Raw genomic sequence first — 21,513 nt, 5'->3', positions numbered from 1 at the left:
GCAGTCTTCCCCCTCCCTCTCCCTCTTTGGGCCGTACGGGGAATCTCTTCCTCAGAGCTGCTCCCACCACCTTCCTGTCCCTCACGCCAAGATGGGTCGAGGACCTCATCATCTACACTACCCTCTGCCCCCAACTGCTCCTCCTGGGTAGTCTCAGCAGCAGAGCACGCACCAGTAAGTGGCACCTGAGTGTCATCATCAGCTGATGCGGCCTGCGATGTGGTGACCGGAGCCACTGGCCCACCCGCCTCTTCAGAGGAAGACAGAAAAAGCTGTTGGGCATCACTGCACCCTGCCTCTTCTTCCATTTCTCCAATGCTGCTTGGCTGGCCCCCTGTTTCCAAGCCAAGAGATTCAGAGAACAGAAGTAGAGACGGCTCCTGTCCTGGGCTCTCTGTCTGCCTGGGCAATTTGGCAGGTGGTGAAGAGACAGATGGCTGCTCTCCAGTGCTCTGTGTCTGAGAGGATGTGGCACTAATGGAAGTTGATGCATTAGCTGCCATCCATCCGACAACAGCTTCAATTTGTTCTTCACGCAGCAGCGGTGTACGGCGCTCGGACACAAAGCTTCGCATGAACGACTGTTGCCTGGTGAAAGTGGGTGCTGATGAGTCACCGGTGCCCGCAGCAGGCACAGAATCCCCACGTCCCCTCCCTGCTCCGCGCCCACGCCCACGCCCACGTGCCTTACTCACTGCCTTCTTCATCTTGGTTGACTGATAAAGATAAGCAGAAAAGTACTAACGGATTTGTGTGCTTATTCCTGAGCAACTCCTCCTAACAGGTATAAGAAGCACTAATTATCTAAAGTGTGGACTAGACTTTAATATGAGCTAATGTGGCCTACAGAAATGTAAAGTGGTGTAACTGGTGTGTTTGGTGAACTTTATTATTTATTTATTTTTTGGGGGCTGAACTGACAACAGATAGAGCTGCAGTCACACGGAGACCGTGCAGACAGACGTAAACGGCGCTACAAGGCCCAAAAACCCTCCTCTACTTTATCCTATGTAGTGTTTTTACACAAATTAGCTGGAGACGGGTGGAAAGACACTAATAGGATTTTTTTGAATAAATTAGCAGCAGACTACACTATTTGGAAAAAAAAGAAAATTGATTTGGCGGTATGACGCAGTGAAAAACCCTGAGCTGGAGACAACCAGGCTATAGCTGCTCACAGATTACAGGGCGAGCTGCAGTCACACGGAGACCGTGCAGACAGCCGTAAACGGCGCTGCAAGGCCCAAAAACCCTCCTCTACTTTATCCTATGTAGTGTTTTTCCACAAATTAGCTGGAGACGGGTGGAAAGACACTAATAGGATTTTTTTAAATTAATTAGCAGCAGACTACACTACTTTGAAAAAAAAGAAAATTGATTTGGCAGTATGACGCAGTGAAAAACCCTGAGCTGGAGACAACCAGGCTATAGCTGCTCACAGATTACAGGGCGAGCTGCAGTCACACGGAGACCGTGCAGACAGCCGTAAACGGCGCTGCAAGGCCCAAAAACCCTCCTCTACTTTATCCTATGTAGTGTTTTTCCACAAATTAGCTGGAGACGGGTGGAAAGACACTAATAGGATTTTTTTAAATTAATTAGCAGCAGACTACACTACTTTGAAAAAAAAGAAAATTGATTTGGCGGTATGACGCAGTGAAAAACCCTGAGCTGGAGACAACCAGGCTACAGCTGCTCACAGATTACAGGGCGAGCTGCAGTCACACGGAGACCGTGCAGACAGCCGTAAACGGCGCTGCAAGGCCCAAAAACCCTCCTCTACTTTATCCTATGTAGTGTTTTTCCACAAATTAGCTGGAGACGGGTGGAAAGACACTAATAGGATTTTTTTAAATTAATTAGCAGCAGACTACACTACTTTGAAAAAAAAGAAAATTGATTTGGCAGTATGACGCAGTGAAAAACCCTGAGCTGGAGACAACCAGGCTATAGCTGCTCACAGATTACAGGGCGAGCTGCAGTCACACGGAGACCGTGCAGACAGCCGTAAACGGCGCTGCAAGGCCCAAAAACCCTCCTCTACTTTATCCTATGTAGTGTTTTTCCACAAATTAGCTGGAGACGGGTGGAAAGACACTAATAGGATTTTTTTAAATTAATTAGCAGCAGACTACACTACTTTGAAAAAAAAGAAAATTGATTTGGCGGTATGACGCAGTGAAAAACCCTGAGCTGGAGACAACCAGGCTACAGCTGCTCACAGATTACAGGGCGAGCTGCAGTCACACGGAGACCGTGCAGACGGCCGTAAACGGCGCTGCAAGGCCCAAAAACCCTCCTCTACTTTATCCTATGTAGTGTTTTTCCACAAATTAGCTGGAGACGGGTGGAAAGACACTAATAGGATTTTTTTGAATAAATTAGCAGCAGACTACACTACTTGGGAAAAAAAAAAAAAAAGGAACAGTATGAGGCAATGAACCACCCTCCCTGAACTGAATACAACCAACTATGGATGGCCTATGTGGCTGCACTCAGACTGGAGACTGGGCTGCACTCACACACACACACACACAGACCCTGCAGATCGCTGTGAAAACAGCGCTACAAGGCAAAAGCAAGGTGAATAGTAGGTGAACACAGCGGTTGCTAAATTAGCCTTTGGAAAGCACAAAGAAGCAAATCGCTATCTCTAAACTGTCCCTCAGTCAGCAAACAGCGTCCTGTCACTAACTGAATTCACAGCAGAGTGATCGCAAAATGGCGCCAGCGACTTTTAAACTGCATCATGACATCATTACACCAGCCAATCACAGCCTTGCCAGTAGTTTCATGCCCTCCATGCTAAACAGGATGTGCCCACACTTGGAATCAATCTCATTGGCTGAATTTCTGCTTTTTGAATCTTAGAACTTCCGATTCCGGTATCCGATACGCGGCAAGTATCGGAATCCCGGTATCGGAATTCCGATACCGCAAGTATCGGCCGATACCCGATACTTGCGGTATCGGAATGCTCAACACTAGTTATCACTGATCATTTTTCTAAAATGGTGCATTTGGTGCCGCTTCCACGGCTACCTTCTGCATGGGCCTTGGCAGCGTTATTTAAAAAACACATCTTCCGCCTACACGGTATGCCAGACAAAATTGTCAGTGACCGGGGTCCCCAGTTTGCTTCTCGGTTCTGGAGAGAGCTTTGTCGTCTTCTCAGCATTGAGTTGAATCTCTCTTTCGCATATCATCCTGAGACGAATGGGTTGGTAGAGAGGGCCAACCAGACCTTGGTCACATATCTGCGACATTTTGTCTCAGCCAGGCAGAATGACTGGGAATCCTTGCTACCATGGGCGGAGTTTGCACTGAACAACGCCGTAGCCGACTCCACTGGACAAACCTAATTCCTCCTTAACTATGGTCAGCATCCGTGGGTACCTGTGCCTATGCCCGTGTCGACTCCAGGGTGGCAGACTGGGCTGTGGAGGCACAGAATATTTGGGACCACACTCAGGATGACATTCGGGCCTCCAAGGAGAGAATGAGGTCCTCCTCCGATGCACATCGGCGCCCCACTCCGACCTTTGCTCCTGGCGACTTGGTGTGGCTCTCCACCCGTAACATCAGGCTGCGAGTTGAGTCCACTAAGTTTGCACCTCGCTACTTGGGCCCTTTCAAGGTCCTCTAACAGGTTATCCCTGTGGTCTCCCGTTTAGCCCTTCCGCCACACCTGGGTATCACCGACACCTTTCATGTGTCCCTCTTGAAACCCATATACATGTCCCGGTTTTCTGAGGCATCTGCCAGGACATCGGGTTCATCTACGGACGATAACGAGGTGAACGCAATTTTGGGGTGCAAGGTGGTACATGGCAAAAAATTTTATTTGGTGGACTGGAAGGGTTATGGTCCTGAGGACAGGTCCTGGGAGCGTGCTGAGCACATTCGGGCTCTGCAGCTCATTGCTGCCTTCGAGTGTGTTGAGGTCCATGGGGGGGGCCCTAGGTGGGGGGTAATGTTAGGGGTCGAGCTCCCGCCTCTGCACAGGGGGAATCTCGGGCTATCTCTGCTGTGGTCTCCCATTCTTCTCCTGCCACCGTGGAGCCTGCTCAGCGGAGACGTCAGTCCCAGCGTCTCGCTCAGTCTGATTCTGTGCAAAGGGTTACTGCTGCTTTTCCAGCTTCTGCCATTGAAGCCAGTACTGGGCAGTGGCGAGCAGATGCTTTTGGGACTAAGTCCTGCTTTTCCCTTTCTGAGCATGCCCAGGGTAAGATCTCTCATTGGAGATTGAGGGTCACATGCTTGGATAATGCAGTAAAGCCCATTGGTTCTCCAGGAAGGTCCTGAAGGTGCTCAGGCTCTGTGGCAGCCTCTCATTGGTCCTTCTAGGAAGGTCTTGTACTTGCTGCAGCTATAAAAGGTTTGCATGGCCACACGGCCATGCGATAGTATCAAATCTAAGTTATGTGCTTTGCGCCAGTGTGGTTACGTGTGTATGGATTCAGGGCCCCGGCTGAAATAAGCCCCTAGAATACCGGCACCTCCGGTGAGGAGATTGTACGATTGCGTAACCACAAATTGCTATCTGCTCAGCAGTTGCTGTATTCTCCTGTGAGTGTAACAAGACACAGTCCTTTCTTTAGGCGACTCTGTGAAGTAACAGAGTTCGCTTCTACTGCCATATAGGGCCGCCATTTGCCAGCAGCAGGTTCTCTCCTGCACGGTGGACCCCGGGCTGCGAATGCACCAAATAACATCTCTCTATTTACTTGGTGCATTCCGCCAGCCCTAACAGCATGATTGCTGCCTCCTAGGGTTCCAGGCACCCTTAACTCCTCAACCACTTCCTCCCTGTTTATAAGGATTAGATCAAAGTTTGCTGGCCCTGTTACTTTTGCCTTAGAGAGATTCCCAATAAATGTCTGGATGGTTTAAATCTCTCATGATCACTAAGTCATTTTTTTTCTCCCATCTTAGCCCCATGTGTCCCCATCCTGGCTCCATATGTTTTCCCATCCTGCCCCTAGATGTTCTCCCATCCTGGCACCATGTATCTTCATCCTGCCCCCACATGTTCTTCCATCCTGGCCCCATAAGTCTTCATATTTCCCCCATATGTTTTCCTATCCTGGCACCATGTGTGTCATCCTGCCCCCATATGTTCTCCAATACTGGCCCCAAGGGTCTCCATCCTGCCCCCATATATTCTCCTATCCTGCACCCATATGTCTCCATCCTGCCCCCATTTGTTCTCCCATCCTGCCTTATATGCTTTCACAACCTGGCCCCAAGTGTCTCCATGCTGCATCCATATGATCTCCCATCCTGCCCCATGTGTTCTCACATCCTGGCCCCCTGTGTCTTTATTCTGCCCCATATGATCTCCCATCCTTTCCCCATATAATTTTCCATCGTGCCCCATATGATCTCCCATCCTGCCCCATATGAACTGCCATAATGCTCCCATATGCTCTCCCACCCTGGCCCCATGTGTCTCCATCCTGCCCCCATATGTTCTCCCATCCTGACCCATATGCTCTCACATCCTGGATCCAAGTGTCTGCATGCTGCATCCAAATGATCTCCCATCCTAGCCTCACATGATATCCCATCCTGTCTCCATATGTTCTCCCATCCTGTCCCATATGTTCTCAAATCCTGGCCCCATGTGTCTCTTTCCTGCCCCCATATGATCTCCCATGCTTGCCCCATATGATCTTCCATCCTGCCCCCTATGATCTCCCATCCTTCCCCCATATGAACTACCATAATACCTTCATATGTGTCTCTATCCTAAATCCATATAATCTCCCATACTTGCCTTATATGTCTGTTTTCAGTACAAAAAATATAAAAAAAGTTTCTCTTTACCTGACCATCTTCCAGCAGCACCATCTTCCTCATCCATTTGAGGCGCGGATGTCAGCGGACGTTAGCTGCAGGCCTCTGAAGCCGTTGGCTTCCTGCACAGCAATAGATTTACGAGGATGCACAATCAGTTACTGAACCGCCCAAATCCTGCCACAGGCCCCCCTTGTTGCCCCATACACCAGTAGGGGCAGTAATGCCCTAATGGCGGCCCTGTGTCTCTATGATCTAATACTGGAGATTCCAGGGGAGCTGATGTAAGAAAAGATTGCTTTTACTGCTTTTGACCATATCTTTCTAATGTAATAAAGGAAATGCCAGGAGTTCTAAGGTAAGAAGACCCGGATACCACTACTGTCCACCATGTCTGTCTGACTTAATATTGGATATACCAAAGGTACTGAGTTAAGAAGAAGCTGCTCACAATGCTGTCCATCCTGTGTTTTAAATAATGATTGGCTGCTGTGACCTGGACAGAGTCTATATCATATACTGTCAAACTATTTTAAAAAGGAAAAAAACTAAGACAGAAACAAAATTAATAAACCCCCTGCTGTAAGTAAATAAGTTAAAGCAAAAAGCAATAGTGCATATAAAAATGGAGGATACTTAATAAACATAGTTTGTTTTGTTTTATCAAAAAAGCATAAAGCCATCCAAAAAGCAACAAGGTGTACCCAAATTTAAGATGGTCCTAACCTCTAAAACTAAAACCTTACCATGTGTCAAAGTGATGTCAATGTGAATAAGGGCTGAGCAGAACCAGGAACCGAACATGAGCACCCAGCAAAATGGGAAGCTATATAAACATAATGTCCAGCTTAAAGAAAGGGAAGCCACACCCTAACCTGCACTAACGTCAGAAACCTCAAACGTAACTGAAAAAATGAACTGTAGTATAAGTTGGTATGCATGCAAATTAGGAGCATGTTCACATTGGCCATTAAACAGACAAAACCTAAGAAAGAAACAAAATGAACCTGACGTTATTCACATTGATGTCACTTTGACACATGGTAAGATTTTAATATTAGAAATTAGGACCATCTCAAAGTTGGGTATACATTGATGCTGCTGAAATTGCTTTTACGCATTTTTTAAATAAAAAAAATGGTGTTTACTATGTACCCTATGCTATTTATATGCCCTATTGATTTTATTTATTTACTTACAGCAGGGTTTATGTTAATTTTATTTCTGTCTTGGTTTTTTTCTGTTTAATGGCCAGTGTGAACATGCTCCTAATTTGCATGCATACCAACTTATACTCCAGTTCATTTTTTTCGGTTATATTTTGAAAAGGAAATTTAGTTTCGGCATGGCATTTTGTCTGGTATTGTTTGTTCCTATATGTTTCTCTATGTGAATAGTAAAATGGTATAAAAAATCTGTCACATATGTACTGAATTAAAAAATTAACACTTTGAAAGCTTTTTAAAAAATGTGGAGAATATACAGTAGATTGAAAATATGGCATTTGGTTGTGTTAAGGTGGCATTGCAATAGATTTTTGAGGAACGGTTGAGTAGAAGAAATACAGTTACACTGAGGAAAAGTAAATAAGAGTTTCACAAATATTTGTCAATTTTTTTTTAACGGTTAAATGTATAGCTTGCCTGTATTTAAAGTACATTCTAACAGTTAATTTTGATATAATTGCAAATAATATTTGACTCTAAAAAAAAATCATGCAATGAGCAATGACATTGACTTTACTATTGTTGTTGTCACTGCCTTGAATAAGTGCTCCCAAATGGTCAGAAATGTTTTTTTTAAGTCTTTTCTTTTCTCTACATGTTCCTTTTTGACAGTCGTTACCTAAATACAACATGCACAGCTTTAGGCATGTGTTTATCTCCTAGAGAAAGACTGCATGTCAAATCATATTACTCATTGCTAGAAAATCTTAGGTAACATGAGAGCATCTGAAGGATAGAAGCCTTCATCTTGATTTTATTTTAGCTTTCAATTATGTTGATTTGTAGAAAAAATAGTCCTGTGGGTTTTAAATTAATCTCTGTGATTTTATGAATGTTTAATTTATTATTTGTGCTAAACATCAAGTATTAGTTCATTTTCAGCTTTTATCTTTATTATTCTAAAGACAAACGAGCTATATATAGAATTATTACTACGAGGATTCTTGTTCTTAATGCCATCATATACAAGTTAATCTAATTATGGTTAGAGATGAGCGAATATTTCAATGTTCAGTTTGGATTATGATCGCCGAATTTGCAATATTGTCCGATTTATTCGTTGAATATACTACAAACATAACAGAACGCCATTACAGTCAATGGAAGGCAAAAACAAATGCATACACAACACTTTAAATCGGGCCCAATAGCTGCCAAAACACATCAAATAAGGGGCAGAAACCAGGAAAGTGGCCTCAATTCACCCGCAGTACAAATTGTATCATGCCAGTGCAGCTATCAGCCATGCATGAGGTATCGGTGTCTAGGCCAGCATTTACAGCTTTGAATTGAACTTCAAAGTAAGCCGAGGTGGGTGAGGGATCGGTGTAGGCCTGCTGTGCTGGGAGCCCTGATACCACATGCAACAGCTCAACCTGTTTTCATGCGCAGCCACACTCAGGTGGCACAAATAGCATTTTCATAGACTACTATTGTCAGAAAAATCTAAGGATAGTAACATGGGTAGTTGACTGAAAGGAAGTGGAGGCATGATGGTCTCAGATGGCCTATTGCTACAGGCAGCATGCATGAAGGAGTCTATACATTTACAAAAATAGTGTCAAACACTAACAAAGTGGCATTAATTGCAATAAAGTTCAACTAGTATAGCTGGGACCAACACCTCTTCCACTACAGCCAACCCAGCAGATGTAGACTGTAAAGGGCAAGGTGGTGGAACCACTGTGCCATATCCATCAGAAAGACTGGAGGGGTGTAACTAAGTGGCCTACCAAATCCCAACTCGGATAAGTGGCAGCAGATGAAAACTGTGGGCCAAGGAGGGACAAGGAGGTTGCACTAGTGCTACTCCAGGACAGACCTACAGAAGGTGGTAGCTGACCCCCAACAGCAGGTATGCTGCTATGGCCTAAAGGAGGGTTGACGAATGCAGACAGGCACTGTAGGGACACTGGAACCATGGGTACAGATGAAATCGGCTTAGGAACAGAAAAGCACTTGCAAGTGCTGGCTGGACTGGCTGATGGACAGAAGAGCACAGACAGGTATGCGCAGATGGACACAGACAGGTACAAGCAGACGGGTACAGGGTAGACTAGAAGACGGGTGGAACTGGGGAACCTGACAACTAGCAAGCATACAAGGCAAACTACATTGAAAGAGAAGCCTTAAATAGAAGGTGTCGTCAATCTATTGGCTGGGAATACCTTAGGCTGATGCAGGTGGTCCCTTTAAGAGGGAGGGAGTGTGCACCATAAACATTTGGCGGTTAGTAGGTCATTGGTGACTTTTGTCGGGACAGTTTTAGTGGAATGGTGTATGAAGCTAGATTGTAAGCAATCAAAGAGGGAGCAAAAGGAGAGGTAGGAGTGCAGTTCAAGTTGGACATGTTGTTCCAAAAGTTTGGAGGCATAGGAGAGAAATGATATGGGGTGATAGCTAGATACAGGGGATGGGTCAAGAGTGTACTTTTTAAGGATGGGTGTGATCAAGTTATGTTTAAATCAGGAAGACACAAATTGTTAGTGACAGATTGAAGAGGTGGGTTAGGCTTGGAATGAAGAATGTGCTAAGGTTTGGAATGAGGTGGGACATTATTGGGTCAAGTTCACAGGTGGTGAGGCAAAGTTTTCAGCTGAGTTGAGAGGAGAGGGAGGGTGAGCTGGTGGATGGAGGAGAGAATTGAAAGTACTGAATAGCTGTTTAGGGTTGTGAAACAGGTATGGTATGAGGGATAAGAAGTCAGTTTGTTTTGCTGCAGTGACTTCTGTTACTGGACTGGCTACTCCACTCCCTTCCTTTGGCAGCTTTACAGCAGTATACTTTGTAGATGAGGGCCAGAAAAAACATATGCTCCAGTAGATGGCAAGTGCTGCATCAAGTGGCCTCTGCTCCTCTTCCTCCACCTTAACATCACACACAGTACAGCAGTACAGTCCTCAGTGGTGGCACCCAATTACCTTTGTTTTCCCCCACATCACAACTCTCCAAACTGTCTGTTGAGTCTGCAAATCAGTTCACACATTGTATGCCATGGGCATTGGAAGTGTACTCCAAAGTTTCACAGGGTCAAGAAGAGGAAATCATCTGCGCCGATGATCAAATTGTTTCTCAGTTTGATCCACAGCTGGACAAAGTTGGGTCTGAGCATAATCCAAACCCTCATCAACAGACTTGGTGAAGGTGATCCATTCATGATGAGATTCAGATACTTGAGGCGCCTGCAGACTGTACTGTGCTGTCAGGGCAGAAAGAGGAGGAGGGTGACTCTCAGAGTGAGGAGTGGGAGAACTGAGAGGATGATGATGAGATAGAAGAACAAGATCACACTTATTGTTAACCCTGTGGCATGCAGCTGAGTAGCTCAGCAGAGGAGGAGGAAGATGAAGAGGTTACATAGGCACAGAGTTATGCAACCACAACAACCAATGCATCCTGAGCCTCAAGTCTGGCAGTGCAAGAATTAAATAGAAAGGGGGCGCACCAATATCATATATAGTTCACCATACGTGGGTGCAATACCAGGTCTATATGTGGCAGCATGTCAAATGGAAGAAGAAAAAAGATAGACCCATATGGTATGCACTACCACACAAAATATAAATGTATCAAAAACAACTTTATTAGCACCTTGAAAACACACATTAAAAACATTTAAAACATGAGAAACAAATCAATCCATACACCATACCCTAGGGCAAACCAAATTATAGTCATGATGCCAACAATATCAGATAGATGCAATACATATGGCCCTATATATTGTAACTAAATCCTCCTTCATGGGGTGCCTGATAAGGCTTGAACAGCATAACCCCTAAGTAGCCCTATTAGCCTGACTCAGACCGCAAAGATGAGTATCTACACTGCGTGCATATGTGTGAGTATATGCAGACACCAGGTCTATTGTCCCACAATACATACAATCATAGTGGATACAACCTGTCTGTCAGTCGGTCAGGTCAGGGCAGCAAAATGCAGCAAGATTGAATGTGATAGGGCTTCCGAACGGGGAGAAAACCCCATGAGGCAAAGGGGGAGCAATGGTCCCAAAGGATGAGAGAGGTATGGTGAGGAAAGACCCCACGCGTATCGCTGCCGCAGCAGCTTCTATCTGATTATGACTATAATTTGGTTTGCCCTAGGGTATGGTGTATGGATTGATTTGTTTCTCATGTTTTAAATGTTTTTAATGTGTGTTTTCAAGGTGCTAATAAAGTTGTTTTTGATACATTTATATTTTGTGTGGTAGTGCATACCATATGGGTCTATCTTTTTTCTTCTTCCATTTGACATCAAGTCTGGCAGTGGACATCAGCGTTTGGCTGCTTTCACACTAGCATCGGTATGGGGCCGTCGTGCTGCGTCAGCCCGACGTACCAATGCATACTGTGAAAAAAATGCACAACAGGGGCAGTGGAAGCAGTCTTAGGATGCTTCCGCTGCCCCATTGCAAGGTCCGGGGAGGAGGGGGCGGAGTTTCGGCCGTGCATGCGCGGTCGAAAATGGCAGTCTCGACGCACAAAAAAAGTTACATGTAACTTTTTTGTGGCGGCGGTCCGCCAAAACACGACGCAACCGTCACACGACGGTTGCGACGTGTGGCACTGCATCGCAATGCGTCGCTAATAAAAGTCTATGGAGAAAAAACGCATCCTGCGGGCAACTTTGCAGGATGTGTTTTTTTCTCCACAACGACGCATTGCGACGTGCAGTGCCCGACGCTAGTGTGAAAGTAGTCTTTGCTGTTCTGCAGTTGCCTAGCTTGCGTCATTTTTCTGACAGGCAAATATCTAAAAAATCACGTTATCTATAAACTTTTTTAAGAACGACATAGTAGAGTTAAAAAAATGAAATAATTTGAGTACTACTTATATGCATGAACTGACACATGCACAATCAACATACGTTAATATGGGAATGTCACTGTGCTAAAATGCAGACTAGGGGGCCTCACCAACCACATTCCACTTCATCAACCACATCTTCTGATTCTTCCTGCTCCCTCGCCATGGCAAGTGTTGTCACACAGGTCTCCGGCTGAAGAACCTCCACTTGTTACGCCCTACAGTTGGTGTGACTGAGAGCCTGTCAGCTGATATGGAAGTGGACATACCTGCTGTTTTTGACTGATCTTTCATACCAAGCACACCCCATCTTTCTCAATCCATCATAACATTTCCGTCTGCATCTCTCTCACAGTCCAGCAGCTTGTTGTGTTTACACTACTCCACCTTGTGGCAGCACATTAGCGAGCCCTCATTTGTGCAGTTGTGCTCACTTAAAATATTCTTTTCTCCTACACATGGCAAAGCTAAGAGCTTGAACTTCACAATCTTCAGTGTACTAATAACCTTCATTTATATCGTAAACATATTCCACATAGCTTTACAAGTTAGAAGTTCATATAAAACAGTCAAAAGTTACCAAGTTTAAGATAATCAAACAATTTAAGCAAAAATAATGACAACCCTGCTCTTCAGAGCTTACAATCTACAATGAGGTGGGGATGACACAAATTACAGATGCTTATTTACATTGATGGTACAGCCATCTTGAGGAAATGAGGGATAGATAAAGGCTGCATGAGCCTTTTGGGTAAGGATGAGTTTGATGGCAAATTATGTTCAGAGAAGTAGAGACTAGGCTATATATGTAAAAAGGATTTTGATTAGGGAACATAATAGGCCGCCATAAACAGATGTGTTTTTAGGGAGCGTCTAAAAATGTCTTATTTGTGGTTATACTCCTAATTTCATGGCGGATAAAGGGTAAAGGTACCGTCACACTAAACGATATCGCTAGCGTTCCGTGACGTTGCAGCGTCCTGGCTAGCGATATCGTTGTGTTTGACACGCAGCAGCGATCAGGATCCTGCTGTGATATCGCTGGTCGTTGATTAAAGTTCAGAACTTTATTTGGTCGTCAGATCGGCGTGTATCGTTGTGTTTGACAGCAAAAGCAACGATACCAGCGATGTTTTACAATGGTAACCAGGGTAAATATCGGGTTACTAAGTGCAGGGCCGCGCTTAGTAACCCGATGTTTACCCTGGTTACCAGTGTAAAACGTAAAAAAACAAACAGTACATACTCACCCTCTGACGTCTGTCACACGTCCCTCGCTGTCCGCTTCCTGCACTGACTGAGCGCCGGCCGTAAGTGAAAGCAGATCACAGCGGTGACGTCACCGCTCTGCTGTTAGGGCCGGCACTCAGTCAGTGCAGGAAGCGGACGCCGGGGGACGCGAAGGTGAGTATGTAGTGTTTGTTTTTTTACATTTTACACTGGTAACCAGGGTAAACATCGGGTTACTAAGCGCGGCCCTGCGCTTAGCAACCCGATGTTTACCCTGGTTACCCAGGGACCTCGGTATCGTTGGTCGCTGGAGAGCGGTCTGTGTGACAGCTCTCCAGTGACCAAACAGCGATGCTGCAGCGATCGGCATCGTTGTCTGTATCGCTGCAGCGTCGCTTAGTGTGATGGTACCTTAAGAGGTGAGTTATCTAGTTAGGAGATTGAACTGAGCAGGACGAAAACCAAATCAAGGATGTTGCCGTCTTTGTGTGTCACAGAGGTTAAAAGTTGTGAGAGGCCACGAGAAGCGGCTAGAGATAGAAGCTGGGATGCAGTTGGGTAGGTGGGGTTGTTGAAGTCTCCCAGGATAAGGGTTGCAATTCTGAGGACAAGTGTGGCAGCAACGCATAAAAGTGGTCAAGTAAGTGGGTGGGTGAATCTGGGGAATGGTGTATGACTGCTAGAAAGGAAAAATGGCATCCAATTAGCTTGTATTTATTTATTTGGTTAAAAACAGGATTGCTGTTCGCAGTGAGGAGTGTAGGGTTATCATGGAGTTAGCAGTGATTGTATGGTGGCATATACACGTATTCCATGTGCTCTAATCTGGAGGTGGATAAGCCATATGCTCACTAATACTTTTCCGAGAACTAATTATTGTTAACAGCCTGCGGCCTCCTCTGATGATCTTTGCCCAATCGTGTCATTTTCTGACCGATAGTGGCCAGCTGAGAGCTATTCACTACAAAGATCACAGTGCTTTTTTCTGCATGTGATCTCTGTGATTATTGCATGGCCTCTCCTATGTGTTGGCCACAGAAATGCAGCCTTTCTGTCTTGTAGATACAGATCATTTTTGAAAGCTGGTGGCCGTCGCAATCTCCCAGTAACAATTGCCCAGTCACCTTTACTTCTCTAAGAATGAAGTGCCTGTGCTACAGCAGCAAGTCACAGACAACATCACCTGTTCCCTGAAAAATTCTGTCTGCCAGGGTGTATTTTAACACTGACACCTGGATAAGCAAGCATGGACAGGGGAGTTACATCTTGATGACTGGGCACCGGTTGACTCTGGTGGCTGTGGGGGCAGTCGAGGAAGGGGCTGCTACACAAGTCTTGCAATTTCCAAGGCTTGCAGTGCACTTGTGGATGGAGAAATAAAGCACTACACATCATAGGATGGATAACTAAATTACTAGACAACAGGGGTTGGAGAACTATACTACTAAACAGCTAGGGTTGTAGAACTAAACTACTGGACACCATAAGATGGATAACTAAACTGATAGAAAACGGGTTGGAGAACTAAACAACTAAACAGCTATGATTGCAGAGCAAAACAAATTAACACCAGAACATGGAGAACTAAACTAATAAACAACAGGGGTTGGATAACTAAACTACTAAACAGCTATGATTGCAGAAATAAAGAAATACACACCAAAATGTGGAAAACTAAACTAATAGACAACAGGGGTTGGAGAACTAAACTACTAAACAGCTTGGGTTGGAGAGCTAAACTAGCACACACCAGGGGATGGAGAACTAAAGCAGTAGACACCAAGGTGTCACTAGACATGAAGTCTTGGAATACCCAAGGCTTGTGGAACAAACCTCTGTATGTAATTGTTGCTCCAGTGCTTCTCCTCTTCCACCTCCACTAGGGTCTCCACCTGCACCCTCAACCATTGCCTTAATGAAACACACGTTCCAACACTGCAGAGAGAATCCCCTCCCACCTCCTTACTGTGCACTGCAATCAGGCAGTGTTTACATTAATATGCTTTCGGAATCTCAGTCATACAAACCCCCAGTCCGGCAAACGTTATCCGATTAAGGGATTCTGCACATGCGAGTCCACGGATGTTGTTTATCTTATCAAATGCCCTTGCGACCTAGGGTACGTGGGCGAAATCACCCAGCACATCCGAGCATAAGTCCTCAATCAGGTGTGGGTGCACGTTGCTACCATTCCCTCACGTTTTATTTCTAGTGGTCATACCATCTCCCAACTCAAATATCAAGTAATAGACCACATCCCACCCAACAGGCAAGGAGGTGATAGAATTAAGATGTTAAAACAACGCAAATCTTTTTGGATCCATATATTACAGACTTTGTCTCCCCTGGGGCTCAATAGAGAGTACGAGTTCAATTATTAATATGTCAATATTTTTGGATGTATATATATCCGATTTGTTAATATTATTGATTTACATGTTACAACTATTGACAATGGACCCATGAAGATCTAACTTGTCATATTTCCTTTTTTTATAGATACCATTATAGACAACAGACCAGGTAATTAGTTTCCCTCCCTCGTGTATCTCTTTTCATTTTTTAAACTTTATTTTTGATTTTTCATTTTAGTTTATGTTTTTCATATTTTTCCCCCTTTTTTTTCCCTTTTTTTCCCTTTTTTCATTTTTTTATTCTTTTTTATTCTTTTCTTTAACTGCCATTTTTGTCCTTACACATTTTTTATTTATTTATTTTTCATGTTTTATTTTATTTATTTTTAAATTTTTCTTTCATTATCATTTCTTTTTTCATATTTTTATTTGATTCTGATTCATTTTTAATTTTTTCATTCATTACTCATTTTTCTATTTCATTTTTCATTTTCCCATTTATTTTTTATCTTTTATTATTTATCTTGTATTTTTTACTTTTTATTTTCTATTTTCGTTCTTGTTGTCCCTTCCTTTTGTACCGTCCCTCCCTTTCTTACCTAATTCATATTGGTTTCATTTTTTGCATTTATTTTTTCCACTATTACTTCATTTATCCCTTTCAGCGTTCTCTTACTACGTATATATAAGAGAGATAAGGAACCAAGACGACTTTAAATTAATGGCCTGAGAATTCTACCATCCACTTTTTTACCCATTTTTTATTAATGAGCCTCTCATTCTGCAGTAGAATTAACCAGAGACATCTGCGCATGCGCATTTCCCCGCGCAGGCGCGCATGCACGCTTAATCCCGGCTGCCTTGAACCGGAAGTTCAAGGTAACACTTCCAGTCCTCCTAGCGCGCGTATAATGTACGCTGATTCCGGTGTCCATATACAGGCACTGGCATCCCGTCACTACATACAGGCACTTGCATTATTCAGGTAAATGAACTTTCTACTGACCACACAGCAATATATATACCTTTGCTTAGTTTCTTGCCATGTACTCACTGGCGATATTACCAGCTATTTTCATACAGTTTATCTTGCTCATATTCTTAACACCATGACTTTTTCATGCTTTGTCATTCTTTGACTATCTCATGGGCATTTATTTTAGGCAGATACGCCAAATATATCCCCTAACTAAGGACTGGGCTGTGTCTGTTTGTCTCTATTTGAGTCTTTTTATCATAGGATATATAGGTAATATTATGCCTCCTGTGACACTATCGACATGGGTCCTAAGTCAATTTATTTTATTTTAATTTTAATCTTTAGATACTGTACATGTACAGATACATATATTAGATTGGTTCTCGTGTACTGCACATTTGTTCTAGATTGTGGTACTTTAGGTAATATTCAGGTATATTTAATTAATAAATCATCCGGGTCAAGCTTCACATTAGGAAGGGCCCCTGTGGTGCCTTCAGCATGGGCGGACATGCCACATGTGCAGCCGATGCAGCTGCACTGGGGCCCAGGAGGACAGGGGGCCCCCAATCAGCTGCTGAAATAACTTGCTCTCTCATAGAGCCAGCATCTGCATCTACACTAAGAGGAGAGGAAGGGGGCCCGTACTTGAGTCTTTTGCTGTCAGTGAGGGGCTGCATTCTGTAGAATATATCAGTAGGCGCCTCTTCCTCTCCTCTGAGTTGATGCTGCCGCTTGCTCTATGGTGAAGTAGCCCGGGAGTCCGGAACACGCCCCCAGGATCCCTGGACACACCCTTGGCTTCTCTACATCGTGCAGGCAGGAACAGGCCTGGTAAGTATGGCTGATCCCAGCCAGTCCTGTCTCCTCACTGCTGCTGGGAACAGCCTCCGAGCGGTCAGTACATCTGACACCTCTCCTGCCTCCTGAGCAGTTCTGACAACTGAACTGCCTAATGTTCACCTGAGCTACCGCATCAATCCCTCTTGCCCCCTGTAGCTACCTCCACCACCTGTACTGAGGGGGCTTTATTGGAAAACCGCTGCACTGGCCCAGTCAGAAGCAGGAGCTGCAGTGTGAATGCTGCCTGAGTGGACCAGTGCAGCCATTCCTCAATAAAGCCCCCTCAGTTCAGGGGTGGTAAGTGGCTACAGGGGAGAAGTTAAGGTGATCGCTGATGTTCACATGGGTCAGACCCCTGCCAGAACTTCTCGGCAGGAAGGAAAAGAAGTGTCAGCTGTACTGACTGCTGGGAGGCTTTTCTGTGCAGCTATCAGAGGTCCTGAAGAGGCAGAAGGACTGGTGACAGCTGGAGATCTGGCCAGTAAGTGCTGATGGAGGACTGAAGACCCCCAGGATGGAGCTCCTGGAGATGGAAGAATGCACCTGCCAGAGGGACGACATGTGTAAGTAATATGTGTGCAGACTTGACTGAGTAACAGTAGTTATCTCTGCGTGTATAATGTATAATATACTGTATATACACACACTGTCATTTATCAATGTGTACTTTGGTTATCTGTACAGGTATGTTATATATATATACATATACCTGAGACACAGTAGACAGTATGTGTAAAGGTAAAAATCACTTAATCACTTAAATTAAGGTAGATTTTCCGGGACCAAACAAATCGCCGCTGCAACTGCATCGTGCTCAGAAGTGGAGTGCGGCCACTGACACCAGCGAATATTTCAGCTCCATCTGCATCCTCGGGACTCACATTCAGCTGAAATATATTGCAGCAGAGGTGATACAGCAGTTCTGCTGCAGTACACGCCGCTGTCCAGTTTGCGTCCAGGATCTGACCTTGGTGTGCCTATGACTGGGGGGCATATGACAGTTTCAACATGAGCGATGGTGGGGATGCCGAAGTCAGCTGGCGGCTCTTGCACCAGTTGCAGAAGAGGATGCCGTGTGGCATGGGTGAGGAGAAAGGTGAGTAGTTTTTTTTCATGTGTTGCTGAACAACAAGACAAATTATCAGAGGAAGGGGCATGTAGCGCTATGCCTGGCATGGTGTCCCCTCCTCTTTCCATGCAGGGATGCCAGCTTACTCACCAGCCCATGGCACTGTCCCCAGCATGCTCCTGTCTTCTACCTCCACTATGCACGCTGCACTGTGTCCCAATGGCATGCCTAGGGTGCATGTGCGCGCACTTCCCTGTTCTAAAAGGGGTAGCATGGGCACATGGTAAATGCTCCCAGCAAGAGCCAGGAGGCATTTAGTTAAATGTATGTTCACTCCCAGTCAATAGCTTGGAGATATCTTGTATAAAAATCACCGTCCCCAACAGGGTGCCTGAGCAATCACTATAGTTACAGTGGGGGAAATAAGTATGTAATCCCTTGATGATTTTTTAAGTTTTCCCACTGACAAAGACATGAACAGTCTTTCGTTTTAAGGGTAGATTAATTTTAACATTGAGAGATAGAATATCAAACATAAAATCCAGAAAATCACATTGTGCAAATTATGTAAATTTATATACAGCTGTCTTTACTGCAGGTAATGAGTTGATTAGGAGCATCTAACTGGTCTGTAGGAGTCAGAACTCTTAATGGTTGATAGGGGATCAAATACTTATTTCTCACTGCAAAATGCAAGTAAATATCCATCCAAAGTAGCCACTTTTGCTTTGATGACTGCTTTGCACACTCTTGGCATTCTCTTGATGAGCTTCAAGAGGTAGTCACCGGGAATGGTTTTCACTTCACAGGTGTGCCCTGTCAGGTTTAATAAGTGGGATTTCTTGCCTTATAAAAGGGGTTGGGACCATCAGTTGTGTTGTGCAGAAGTCTGGTGGAAACACAGCTGATAGTTCTACTGAATAGACTGTTAGAATTTGTATTATTGCAAGAAAAAAGCAGCTAAGTAAAGAAAAACAAGCGGCCATCATTAATTTAAGAAATGAATTTCATTCAGTCTGAAAAATTTTGAAAACTTTGAAAGTGTCCCCAAGTGCAGTGGCAAAAACCATCAAGCTCTACAAAGAAATTGGCTCACATGAGGACCGCCCCAAGAAAGGAAGACCAAGAGTCACTTCTGCTTCTGAGGATAAGTTTATCTGAATCACCAGCCTCAGAAATCACAGGTTAACAACAGCTCAGATTAGAGACCAGATCAATGCCACACAGAGCTCTAGCAGCAGACACATCTCTACAACAACTGTTAAGAGGAGACTTTGTGCAGCAGGCCTTCATGGTAAAATAGCTGCTAGGAAACTACTGCTAAGGACAAGCAACAAGCAGAAGAGACCTGTTTGGGCTAAAGAACACAAGGAATGGACATTAGACCAGTGGTCTGATGAGTCCAAATTTGAGATCTTTGGTTCCAACCACTGTGTCTTTGTGCGACGCAGAAAAGGTGAACGGATGGACTCTACATGCCTGGTTCCCACCGGGAAGCATGGAGGAGGAGGTTTGATGGTGTGGGGGTGCTTTGCTGGTGACACTGTTGGGGATTTATTCAAAATGGAAGGCATACTGAAGCAGAATGGCTACCACAGCATCTTGCAGCGGCATGCTATTCCATCCGGTTTGCGTTTAGGTGGACCATCATTTATTTTTTAACAGTACAATGACCCCAAACACACCTCCAGGCTGTGTAAGGGCTATTTGACCAAGAAGGAGAGTGATGGGTGCTATGCCAAATGACCTGGCCCCCACAGTCACCAGATCTGAACCCAATCGAGATGGTTTGGGGTGAACTAGACCGCAGAGTGAATGCAAACGGGCCAACAAGTGCTAAGCATCTCTGGGAACTCCTTCAAGGTTTTTGGAAGACCATTCCCGGTGACTACCTCTTGAAGCTCATCAAGAGAATGCCAAGAGTGCTCAAAGCAGTCATCAAAGCAAAAGGTGGCTACTTTGAAGAACCTAGAATATAACACATAATTTCAGTTGATTCACACTTTTTTGTTAAATATATAATTCCACATGTGTTAATTCATAGTTTTGATGCCTTCAATGTGAATGTACAATTTTCATAGTCATGAAAACACAGAAAAATCTTTAAATGAGAAGGTGTGTCCAAACTTTTGGTCTGTACTGTATATATACACTCACCGGCCACTTTATTAGGTACACCATGCTAGTAACGGGTTGGACCCCCTTTTGCCTTCAGAACTGCCTCAATTCTTCGTGGCATAGATTCAACAAGGTGCTGGAAGCATTCCTCAGAGATTTTGGTCCATATTGACATGATGGCATCACACAGTTGCCGCAGATTTGTCGGCTGCACATCCCAAAGATGCTCCATACAAGGCAGGATGGATCCATGCTTTCATGTTGTTTACGCCAAATTCTGACCCTACCATCCGAATGTCGCAGCAGAAATCGAGACTCATCAGACCAAGCAACGTTTTTCCAATCTTCTACTGTCCAATTTCGATGAGCTTGTACAAATTGTAGCCTCAGTTTCCTGTTCTTAGCTGAAAGGAGTGGTACCCGGTGTGGTCTTCTGCTGCTGTAGCCCATCTGCCTCAAAGTTCGACGCACTGTGCGTTCAGAGATGCTCTTAGGCCTACCTTGGTTGTAACGGGTGGCGATTTGAGTCACTGTTGCCTTTCTATCAGCTCGAACCAGTCTGCCCATTCTCCTCTGACCTCTGGCATCAACAAGGCATTTCCGCCCACAGAACTGCCGCTCACTGGATTTTTTTTCTTTTTCGGACCATTCTCTGTAAACCCTAGAGATGGTTGTGCGTGAAAATCCCAGTAGATCAGCAGTTTCTGAAATACTCAGACCAGCCCTTCTGGCACCAACAACCATGCCACGTTTAAAGGCACTCAACTCACCTTTCTTCCCCATACTGATGCTCGGTTTGAACTGCAGGAGATTGTCTTGACCATGTCTACATGCCTAAATGCACTGAGTTGCCGCCATGTGATTGGCTGATTAGAAATTAAGTGTTAACAAGAAGTTGGACAGGTGTACCTAATAAAGTGGCCAGTGAGTGTATATATATATATATATATATATATATGTATATATATATATATATATATATATATATATATATATATATATATATATATATATATATATACACACTGTGTTCCAAATTATTATGCAAATAATATTTCCTCATATTTTCTCTAAATTACCCATCTGA

Source organism: Ranitomeya variabilis, chromosome 2 (genome assembly GCF_051348905.1).
Source record: "Ranitomeya variabilis isolate aRanVar5 chromosome 2, aRanVar5.hap1, whole genome shotgun sequence".
Taxonomy (NCBI): domain Eukaryota; kingdom Metazoa; phylum Chordata; class Amphibia; order Anura; family Dendrobatidae; genus Ranitomeya; species Ranitomeya variabilis.
The sequence above is the reverse complement of the archived record's forward strand: the minus strand, read 5'-3'. Positions refer to the sequence as shown.